This window comes from Homarus americanus, unplaced genomic scaffold, assembly GCF_018991925.1.
Source record: "Homarus americanus isolate GMGI-L3 unplaced genomic scaffold, GMGI_Hamer_2.0 scaffold56291, whole genome shotgun sequence".
Taxonomy (NCBI): domain Eukaryota; kingdom Metazoa; phylum Arthropoda; class Malacostraca; order Decapoda; family Nephropidae; genus Homarus; species Homarus americanus.
In genome coordinates, this window is record NW_024752792.1 from 1 (window position 1) to 9865 (window position 9865).

Here is a 9865-nt window from a genome sequence, read left to right on the forward strand (position 1 = left end):
AGCACAAGCTCTGTAGACTGCATATTATAGAAGCTCCAGCTCTGTAGACTGCATACTATAGAAGCTACAGCTCTGTAGACTGCATACTATAGAAGCTACAGCTCTGTAGACTGCTTACTGTAGAAGGAACAGCTCTAGACCACATACTACAGTAGCTCCAGCTCTGTAGATCACGTACTACAGTAGCTCCAGCTCTATAGACCACATACTACAGTAGCACCAGCTCTGTAGATCACATACTACAGTAGCACCAGCTCTGTTGACCACATACTACAGTAGCTACAGCTCTGTAGACCACATACTACAGTAGCACCAACTCTGAACCACATACTACAGTAGCAACAACTTTGTAGACCACATACTACAGTAGCACCAGCTCTGTAGACTGCATATTATAGAAGCTCCAGCTCTGTAGACTGCATACTATAGAAGCTACAGCTCTGTAGACTGCATACTATAGAAGCTACAGCTCTGTAGACTGCATAATGTAGAAGCAACAGCTCTGTAGACTACATAGTAGCTCCAGCTCTGTAGATCACATACTTCAGTAGCACCAGCTCTGTAGACTGCATATTATAGAAGCTCCAGCTCTGTAGACTGCATACTATAGAAGCTACAGCTCTGTAGACTGCATACTATAGAAGCTACAGCTCTGTAGACTGCTTACTGTAGAAGCAACAGCTCTAGACCACATACTACAGTAGCTCCAGCTCTGTAGATCACGTACTACAGTAGCTCCAGCTCTATAGACCACATGCTACAGTAGCACCAGCTCTGTAGATCACATACTACAGTAGCACTAGCTCTGTTGACCACATACTACAGTAGCTACAGCTCTGTAGACCACATACTACAGTAGCACCAGCTCTGTAGACCACATACTACAGTAGCACCAGCTCTGTAGACTGCATATTATAGAAGCTCCAGCTCTGTAGACTGCATACTATAGAAGCAACAGCTCTGTAGACTGCATACTATAGAAGCAACAGCTCTGTAGACTGCACAGTAGCTCCAGCTCTGTAGATCACATACTACAGTAGCACCAGCTCTGTAGACCACATACTACAGTAGCACCAGCTCTGTAGACCACATACTACAGTAGCACCAGCTCTGTAGACTGCACTCTATAGTAGCTCCAGCTCTGTAGATCACATACTACAGTAGCACCAGCTCTGTAGACTGCATTCTATAGTAGCTCCAGCTCTGTAAATCACATACTACAGGAGCACCAGCTCTGTAGACTGCATTCTATAGTAGCACCAGCTCTGTAGACCACATACTGCAGTAGCACCAGCTCTGTAGACCACATACTGCAGTAGCACCAGCTCTGTAGACCACATTCTACAGTAGCTCCAGCTCTGTAGACCACATACTACAGTAGCTCCAGCTCTGTAGATCACATACTACAGTAGCTCCAGCTCTGTAGATCACATGCTACAGTAGCACCAGCTCTGTAGACCACATACTACAGTAGCACCAGCTCTGTAGACCACATACTACAGTAGCTCCAGCTCTGTAGACCACATACTACAGTAGCTCCAGCTCTGTAGATCACATGCTACAGTAGCACCAGCTCTGTAGACTACATACTACAGTAGCACCAGCTCTGTAGACCACATACTACAGTAGCTCCAGCTCTGTAGACCACATACTACAGTAGCTCCAGCTCTGTAGACCACATACTACAGTAGCACCAGCTCTGTAGACCACATACTACAGTAGCACCAGCTCTGTAGACCACATACTACAGTAGCACCAGCTCTGTAGACCACATACTTCAGTAGCACCAGCTCTGTAGACCACATACTACAGTAGCTCCAGCTCTGTAGACCACATACTACAGTAGCTCCAGCTCTGTAGACCACATACTTCAGTAGCACCAACTCTGTAGACCACATACTACAGTAGCTCTAGCTCTGTAGACCACATACTACAGTAGCTCCAGCTCTGTAGACCACATACTTCAGTAGCACCAACTCACCAGACCCGCGTGCTACAGTAGTTCAACTCTCTAGACCACATACCACAATAGCACCAGCTCTGTAGACCACATACTTCAGTAGCACCAGCTCTATAGATCACATACTACAGCAGCTCCAGCTCTGTAGACCACATACTACAGTAGCTCCAGCTCTGTAGACCACATACTACAGTAGCACCAACTCTGTAGACCACATACTACAGTAGCACCAACTCTGTAGACCACATACTTCAGTAGCACCAACTCTGTAGACCACATATTACAGTAGCACCAACTCTGTAGACCACATACTTCAGTAGCACCAACTCTGTAGACCACATATTACAGTAGCACCAACTTTGTAGACCACATACTACAGTAGCACCAACTCTGTAGACCACATACTTCAGTAGCTCCAGCTCTGTAGACTACATACTTCAGTAGCACCAACTTTGTAGACCACATATTACAGTAGCACCAACTCTGTAGACCACATACTTCAGTAGCACCAACTCTGTAGACCACATACTTCAGTAGCTCCAGCTCTGTAGACTACATACTACAGTAGCACCAACTTTGTAGACCACATACTACAGTAGCACCAACTCTGTAGACCACATACTTCAGTAGCACCAACTCTGTAGACCACATATTACAGTAGCACCAACTTTGTAGACCACATACTACAGTAGCACAAGCTCTGTAGACAACATACTACAGTAGCTCCAGCTCTGTAGACTACATACTTCAGTAACTCCAGCTCTGTAGACAACATACTACAGTAGCTCCAGCTCTGTAGACCACATACTTCAGTAGCTCCAGCTCTGTAGACCACATACTACAGTAGCTCCAGCTCTGTAGACCACATACTTCAGTAGCTCCGTTATTTGTTAAAAAATAAGTTTTTTCTATATATTAAAATTTCAGTGAATAAACTTTAGATTAATCACCCTCATACAACCTGACCCCAGACATCTTGTGTCACCCTCTTAGGTCTATTACATTATGTACTATATAATAATCTTGTATGTGTAGTTCACACCCTAATGTGTACTTTATTGTATTACAAATATTGTTTCTCTTGTTTTATGGTGTAATGTATTAATAAAGCCTCCAAGTGCTCAACTCTAGTATCCATGATGTATTTTTCCTGAACATGTGATAAATTCCCAATAAAGATCAATAAACTGTTGAAATTGTCCCTGTTTAACCTTATTGAGACGTCATGTGTAAATTAATGGACTGACAGCATAAAATAATGACAATGTTAATAAATAATAAAAATACGATCGTTTTCAATATTGTAATACTCCTAAAAGCTGTTAATAAATAAAGCACATTATATACACAATAAAACTCTTGTTAAAGCGGCTGATAAGGGCTAAGAATACACACATAACCAGAAATAATACCAATAGGAGTATATGACCACCATGAACAGTAAGCAGTACTCTTAACCTCTGAGCTAATGGTTCATCTCTGTATCACCAACCAACCCAACTACTTCACTACTGTTGGCGGCAGTGAAGGACAGACCGAGACTCTCAACATATAAACAAGTTGAATAGAAAAATTATCTATGAGGTCAATATTTAATATATTGGCTGCGACTGAACACTGATTAAATATAATAGTTACCCCTGCTCCGTTATGTGTGATTAAATATAATAGTTACCCCTCCATTTTGTGATTAAATATAATAGTTACCCCTCCATTTTGTGATTAAATATAATAGTTACCCCTCCATTTTGTGATTAAATATAATAGTTACCCCTCCATTTTGTGATTAAATATAATAGTTACCCCTCCATTTTGTGATTAAATATAATAGTTACTCCTCCTCCGTTTTCTATGATTAAATATCTGCTCCGTTTTCTGTGATTAAATATAATAGTTACTCCAAAAACTGCCGCTCACAGAGCCGTTTGGCTTTGTTTTTGCTTTTCTTTTCCTTCTGGGACACTGTTTTCGTTGTATTATTCCCTTAAAGTTAATGAAAAGTTAAATCGGGCCACAAATTTGACGTTTTTACGTATTTTAACGTATATACAAGTTCGAAGCTTCAAATGCTTCAATGAAGCAAAAAAATGATTCAATGAAGCAAAAAAATGGTTCAGTGAAGCTTGGTGACGTCACTGTGAACCTTGACATATAAGGCCTCGACTAACTGGCCTTCGTCCCTTTCCTCACCGACCACTCGCCACTCACTGACTGCAGCTGACAGGCAGGTAAGCGCCGCTCCTCTAGTCTCCTTTATATACGTGTACATTTTTTGCCCGACTGCCTACAGTCCAAATGGCCAAGAGAAATGGTTATTCTTTTGGGTAGTGTTTAATATACTTAATTATGGCGTAATAAATGCTGATTTAAGTCAAAAACTTGCCGGCCGGTTGTTACAGTTCAATTGCCTCATAGGGTCGTTTCACTGGGCTCTAAGGCCCATGGTACCTACTGTGCAGCTTAAACAAATACATTAGTATTATATTAAGTGGCTCTCTAACGTCTAACCAGTAATTTCTTAATGTTTTAGTCAAATATACCGCCAAATGAGTCATGACAAACGAGCCTAAACTATGAGCCGGTAGTGAGTAACGAGCGTAAACCGTTCATCAGTATTTAGGTAATAATTAACCAGTAAGTGAGTACAATGACCAGATTGGGTTAGATTACCGTTTTATTTATTTTTTATTTCTTGCTTCGAAGCCCAACACACTTATGGGGGAGCCGGGTGGTCATAACTCAACAACTGCGCAGTTCATCACCACCACTGTATTCACCATTGACAACTGCGCCGCATTCACTAGATTTAACACAAATAGAAGTATTTTTTGCGGAATTAAGATGTATTTTTACTGGCTAGTTCTTTGCTTTCTCTTTAGTTACGATTTCTGGGAGTTGAAACAATTTATTAAAGGTTCTAGCCGGGCGGGGTGAGGCGAGGGAGGGAGCCGGGCGGGGTGAGGCGAGGCGAGGGAGGGAGCCAGGCGGGGTGAGGCAAGGCGAGGGAGGGAGCCGGGCGGGGTGTGAGGGAGGGAGCCGGGCGGGGTGAGGGCGAGGCGAGGGAGAGGGAGCCGGGCGGGGTGAGGCGAGGGAGGGAGGGTGGGCGGGGCGAGGCGAGGGAGGGAGGGAGGGAGGGAGCCGGGCGGGGTGTGGCGAGGGAGGGAGGGAGCCGGGCGGGGTGAGGGCGAGGGGAGGGAGGGGGGAGCCAGGCGGGGTGAGGAGCGAGGGAGGGGAGCCGGGCGGGGTGAGGGCGAGGGGGAGGGAGCCGGGCGGGGTGAGGCGAGGTAGGGAGCCGGGCGGGGTGAGGCGGGTAGGGGAGGGAGCCGGGCGGGGGAGGTGAGTAGGGGAGCCGGGCAAGGTGAGGTGAGGTAGGGAGCCGGGCAAGGTGTGAGGAGGTGGTGGTAGGGAGCCGGGCGAGGCCGGGGCGGGGCTGGGCTAGGCTAGAGGGCGAGACGTTTCAGAATACAGTATATATTAAATCCCGTAACATTAAGGTTCCTGGTAATTTTTTAAAAGTGGACAACCATGGATTTTACAATCGGAAAAACCCATTGGTCAACAACCAAAAAGCACCATAACTAACCTAACAACGTAACGTAACGTAACCTGGAGGTTCCTTGGTTGTCTCCTGGTGACAAAAGGTCCATTTGTATGTTCACACAACAATTAGAAAGTAAAACAAAATAATATTAGCGTATTTGTGTTTAGATCGGTTATGACCTCCATTTCCGTCGGAAATTGGTCGTTTTTTATAGATTTTTTTGGTGGTGTTTCCCGAAAAAAATATTGGCTCAGCGAATGAAAAAAAAAAAACCTATAAAAACATAAACCGGACCTAATCTAACCGACTCTCACCATATGTTGGAATCCCTTATTTCTTACCTTATTGGCCTGGTTCTCGTTGGAGTTACCACATGTGTTGGTCTTGACGACACTTACATTCGTTCTTGCATTAATGACACTTTACGGAGGTCGGGACAACAACATGAGATCTAAAAATGCTATAGTTTTAGTGTGGAGGTAATGGTTTATGTAAACAGTTGGGGACAGTGAGTACACGTGGTGTAGTGGTAGATGGAAGTTGCAAGTTTAATTTTCATTCTACGTAAATTACAACTTTAAGCATGTTGCAGGTGACAGCTGGTGTACTTGAAGGCCAATGGAGAAGTGACAGAACCTTGAGCAAGACTTAACACCCAGCATGTTACTTCAGCCTCATCAGTTAAGTTACTTATATATTATCTTAGCTATTATGGTCAGCCCATAAACCACTCAACACTGTGCTCCTACACTGGGCAGTGGAGGGTGTGTGTGTGTGGGACCTGGCTGACTGTGAATGTTGGAGGGCTCTGGAGGACTGTGTGTGTGTGTGTGTGTGTGTGTTGGAGGGCTCTGGAGAACTGTGTGTGTTGTAGAGCTCTGGAGAACTGTGTGTGTGTGTTGGAGGACTGTGTGTGTGGGTGTGTTGGAGGACTGTGTGTGTGTTGGAGGACTGTGTGTGTGTTGGAGGGCTCTGGAGGGAACTGTGTGTGTTTGCAGAGCTCTGGAGAACTGTGTGTGTGTGTGACTGACTGTGTGTGTATGTTGGGAGGGACTGTGTGTGTGTGTGTGTGTGTGGACTGTGCGTGTGTGTGTGTGTGTGTTGGACTGTGCGTGTGTGTGTTTGGGAGGGACTGTGGTAATTGTGTGTGTGTGTGTGATTTGGGAGGGACCTGGCTATTGTGTGTGTGTGTTGGACTGCAATAGTGTGTGTTTGGAGGGACTGTGTGTGTGTGTGTGTGTGTGTTGGAGGGACTGTGTGTGTGTGTGTGTGTGTGTGTGTGTGTTGTTGGACTGTGTGTGTGTGTGTGTGTTGGTGTTGGAGGGACTGTGTGTGTGTGTGTGTGTGTGTGTGTGTGTTGGAGGGGACTGTGTGTGTGTGTGTGTGTGTTGGAGGGCTCGGTATTATTGCAGTTTCGGCCAGTACATGCCTGACTTTTAACCATCCCCAACCTTTAGATCTCCTTATTGGAGTATTTCTAACACCATTTTAACCAGGGAGCAAAGAATGTCAGAAAGGAGTTTTAAAGATTTCCATGCTTTTTTGGGGGGGGGGATATAATTCTAAAGAGGGTGCTTTCCCCTGGAAATAAAGGCCACATTTCATTGAATCGACCCAAAATACACAGGATAAACGAATTTCTAAACTACGAGGGCATATTCGACGAAACTGCAATTTTACAATGGGCTCTGGAGAGCTGCGTGGACTGTCTAGATAAACTGAGCTGGGAGTCAAATTAAGATTAGCTGTAGAGATTTGGGAAAGCTTAATAAAGTGCTATAAAAATGTACAGGACTAAATGCCAATTAGTTACAGTATTAGTGAGCATTAGTAGTAGTAATGTGATTAATAGTAAGTAAAGCTGGTTGTTAGTAGGTGGGTTTTAACTAACAAATTAACTAACCTAATCAGCCTAACATAGATTAAATGTAACTAATCTAGACTAACCCAAATTAATATTAAGTTACCTATTATATAGTTTATATATTGGATAAAAAATATATTAAAGAATGTAACTTAAAATTTGCCACAAGTTAACTGATCATGAATTCAGAAAGTTAAGCTAGAAAAAATTTCACTTGTTTAAATTATTAAAAATCAATAGCTTGTGTACTTTGCAGTTTCCTTTTCAAAATCTAATCGTGTACTGTACTGACTTTCTCCTCAGGTTAAGCTGGCCAGAAGTAACATCATACTGAACCTAAGGAGAAATAACTTAAAATGCCAGAACAGGTAAAGTCAACTGACTGAGTTTTATTTAGGCAAGGGAAGCTTGTTGGACTTGTGAAATCATTAAACATTGTGTGGGTGTGGCTTGTTGTAATTAGGGTGGGGGGGACAATATGGCTTGTGTGTTGGCATATGGGGTGAGCAGGTGTGTTGGTAAAGTTTTTGATTCAAGCTAAATGTGACCAAGTTGTCAAGGGGAATACCTAAGGGGGCTTGAGGGGTGGGAGGAAGGGAGGGAGGATTCAGTAAGTGAACAGTGGTAAACTGTTGTGTATGAAGCAGTGTGGAGAGATTTAGTAGTGTAGCAGTATTGGTGATGAAGGCATGTTATGATTGGCTATACTATTGTTGTGGTAAATGTTAGTTGTTGAGGCATCAAGAAAACTAAAACACTAATGCAACTTAAAATAAGATCTTTTGTAGATAAGGTATTTAAATAAACAATTGGGGACAGTATAAGTACATGTAGTCTGGTGGTAGATGGAAATTGTATGTTTAATCTTCATTGTACATAAATTACAACTTTAAACATGTTGCAGGTGACAGCTGACGTACGTGAATGCCAATGTAGAGGAAGTGACCGACACCTTGAGCAAGATGTAACACCCAGCATGTTACTTAAGCCTTCTTAGGTAAAATACTTGTGTATCTTAGTATGGCCATCCCCAAAAACTACTGGAAGTAAGACTCGAGAGGAGGGACTTACTTTGTGTGAAGGGTTGGAAAGGAGGAGCATTGGGCGGTGGAGGGGCGCTCGTACAGTGGAGGGGCGCTCGTACAGTGGAGGGGTACAGTGGAGGGGCGCTCGTACAGTGGGGGTGGGTGCCTCGTACAGTGGGGGTGGGGGCCTCGTATAGTGGACAGGCGCTCGTACAGTGGGGGCGCTCATGCATGGATGGTGGTGTGCTCAAGCAATGGTGAATGGAGTGCATGTTAAAAATGTGATGCAAAAAATAGCATGTACTATGAAGGCATGTGGGGGATGATGCCTAGATGAAGACTGCTGCAGCCAAAAGTGAGAAGGACAATGCTCCTGTGTAAGGTGATATAGGAGGGTGTTTGAGTGTATGGATATATCACATATATATAAGAATGCAAGTTTAGATTCCAATAAATTCTGGAGTAAATGTTGTGTATTGGTAGTAATACATTAAGGCTAATTAAGATTGATCTAAATCCAAACCATGTTGCAGGTGTACAAGATAGATGGACCAGACACCACAAGGTGACCACAACTGTCTAGCATCCCACACCTTGAGGACTACCACCTTACTAAGAAAGAACAGAATTGGTGTTCTGTACACTACTGTAAGAATAGTGTACTGTAATGTAAAAGTTAAGTATTACTGAAACCTTTTTTTATAATTTAGCAAAACTTGATATATTACTTAAAATAGTGCATTTAAGAACATACAGTACAAGTAAACCTCAATATTGTGTATTGGTTGTGATATAAAATAGCTTAATTAATTCAGTTGTAGAGTATCTAAAAACAAATATAATCATGTTGCAGGTGGTTGGTGTACAAGATAGATGGACCAGACACCACAAGGTGACCACAACTGTCTAGCATCCCACACCTTGAGGACTACCACCTTACTAAGAAAGAACAGAATTGGTGTTCTGTACACTACTGTAAGAATAGTGTACTGTAATGTAAAAGTTAAGTATTACTGAAACCTTTTTTTATAATTTAGCAAAACTTGATATATTACTTAAAATAGTGCATTTAAGAACATACAGTACAAGTAAACCTCAATATTGTGTATTGGTTGTGATATAAAATAGCTTAATTAATTCAGTTGTAGAGTATCTAAAAACAAATATAATCATGTTGCAGGTGGTTGGTGTACAAGATAGATGGACCAGACACAACAAGGTGACCACGACTGTCTAGCATCCCACACCTTGAGGACTACCACCTTACTAAGAAAGAACAGAATTGGTGTTCTGTACACTACTGTTAAGAATAGTGTACTGTAATGTAAAAGTTAAGTATTACTGAAACCTTTTTTATATAATTTAGCAAAACTTGATATATTACTTAAAATAGTGCATTTAAGAACATACAGTACAAGTTAACCTCAATATTGTGTATTGGTTGTGATATAAAATAGCTTAATTAATTCAGATGT

General features: G+C 42.7%; 1 long non-coding RNA gene across 3 annotated transcripts; it reads left to right on the top strand.

Moving 5' to 3' along the window:
• Nucleotides 1-7616: 7616 nt before the first annotated feature.
• On the top strand, nucleotides 7617-9632 carry LOC121855193. 3 transcript variants are annotated; one of them, XR_006086740.1, is made up of 3 exons: nucleotides 7617-7733; nucleotides 8270-8362; nucleotides 9571-9632. It is a non-coding gene; the product is annotated as an uncharacterized LOC121855193 (long non-coding RNA). The 3 variants fall into 3 exon arrangements; XR_006086738.1 differs by lacking the exon at nucleotides 9571-9632 and adding an exon at nucleotides 9244-9276; XR_006086739.1 differs by lacking the exon at nucleotides 9571-9632 and adding an exon at nucleotides 8924-9060.
• The last annotated feature ends 233 nt before the right edge of the window (nucleotides 9633-9865 follow it).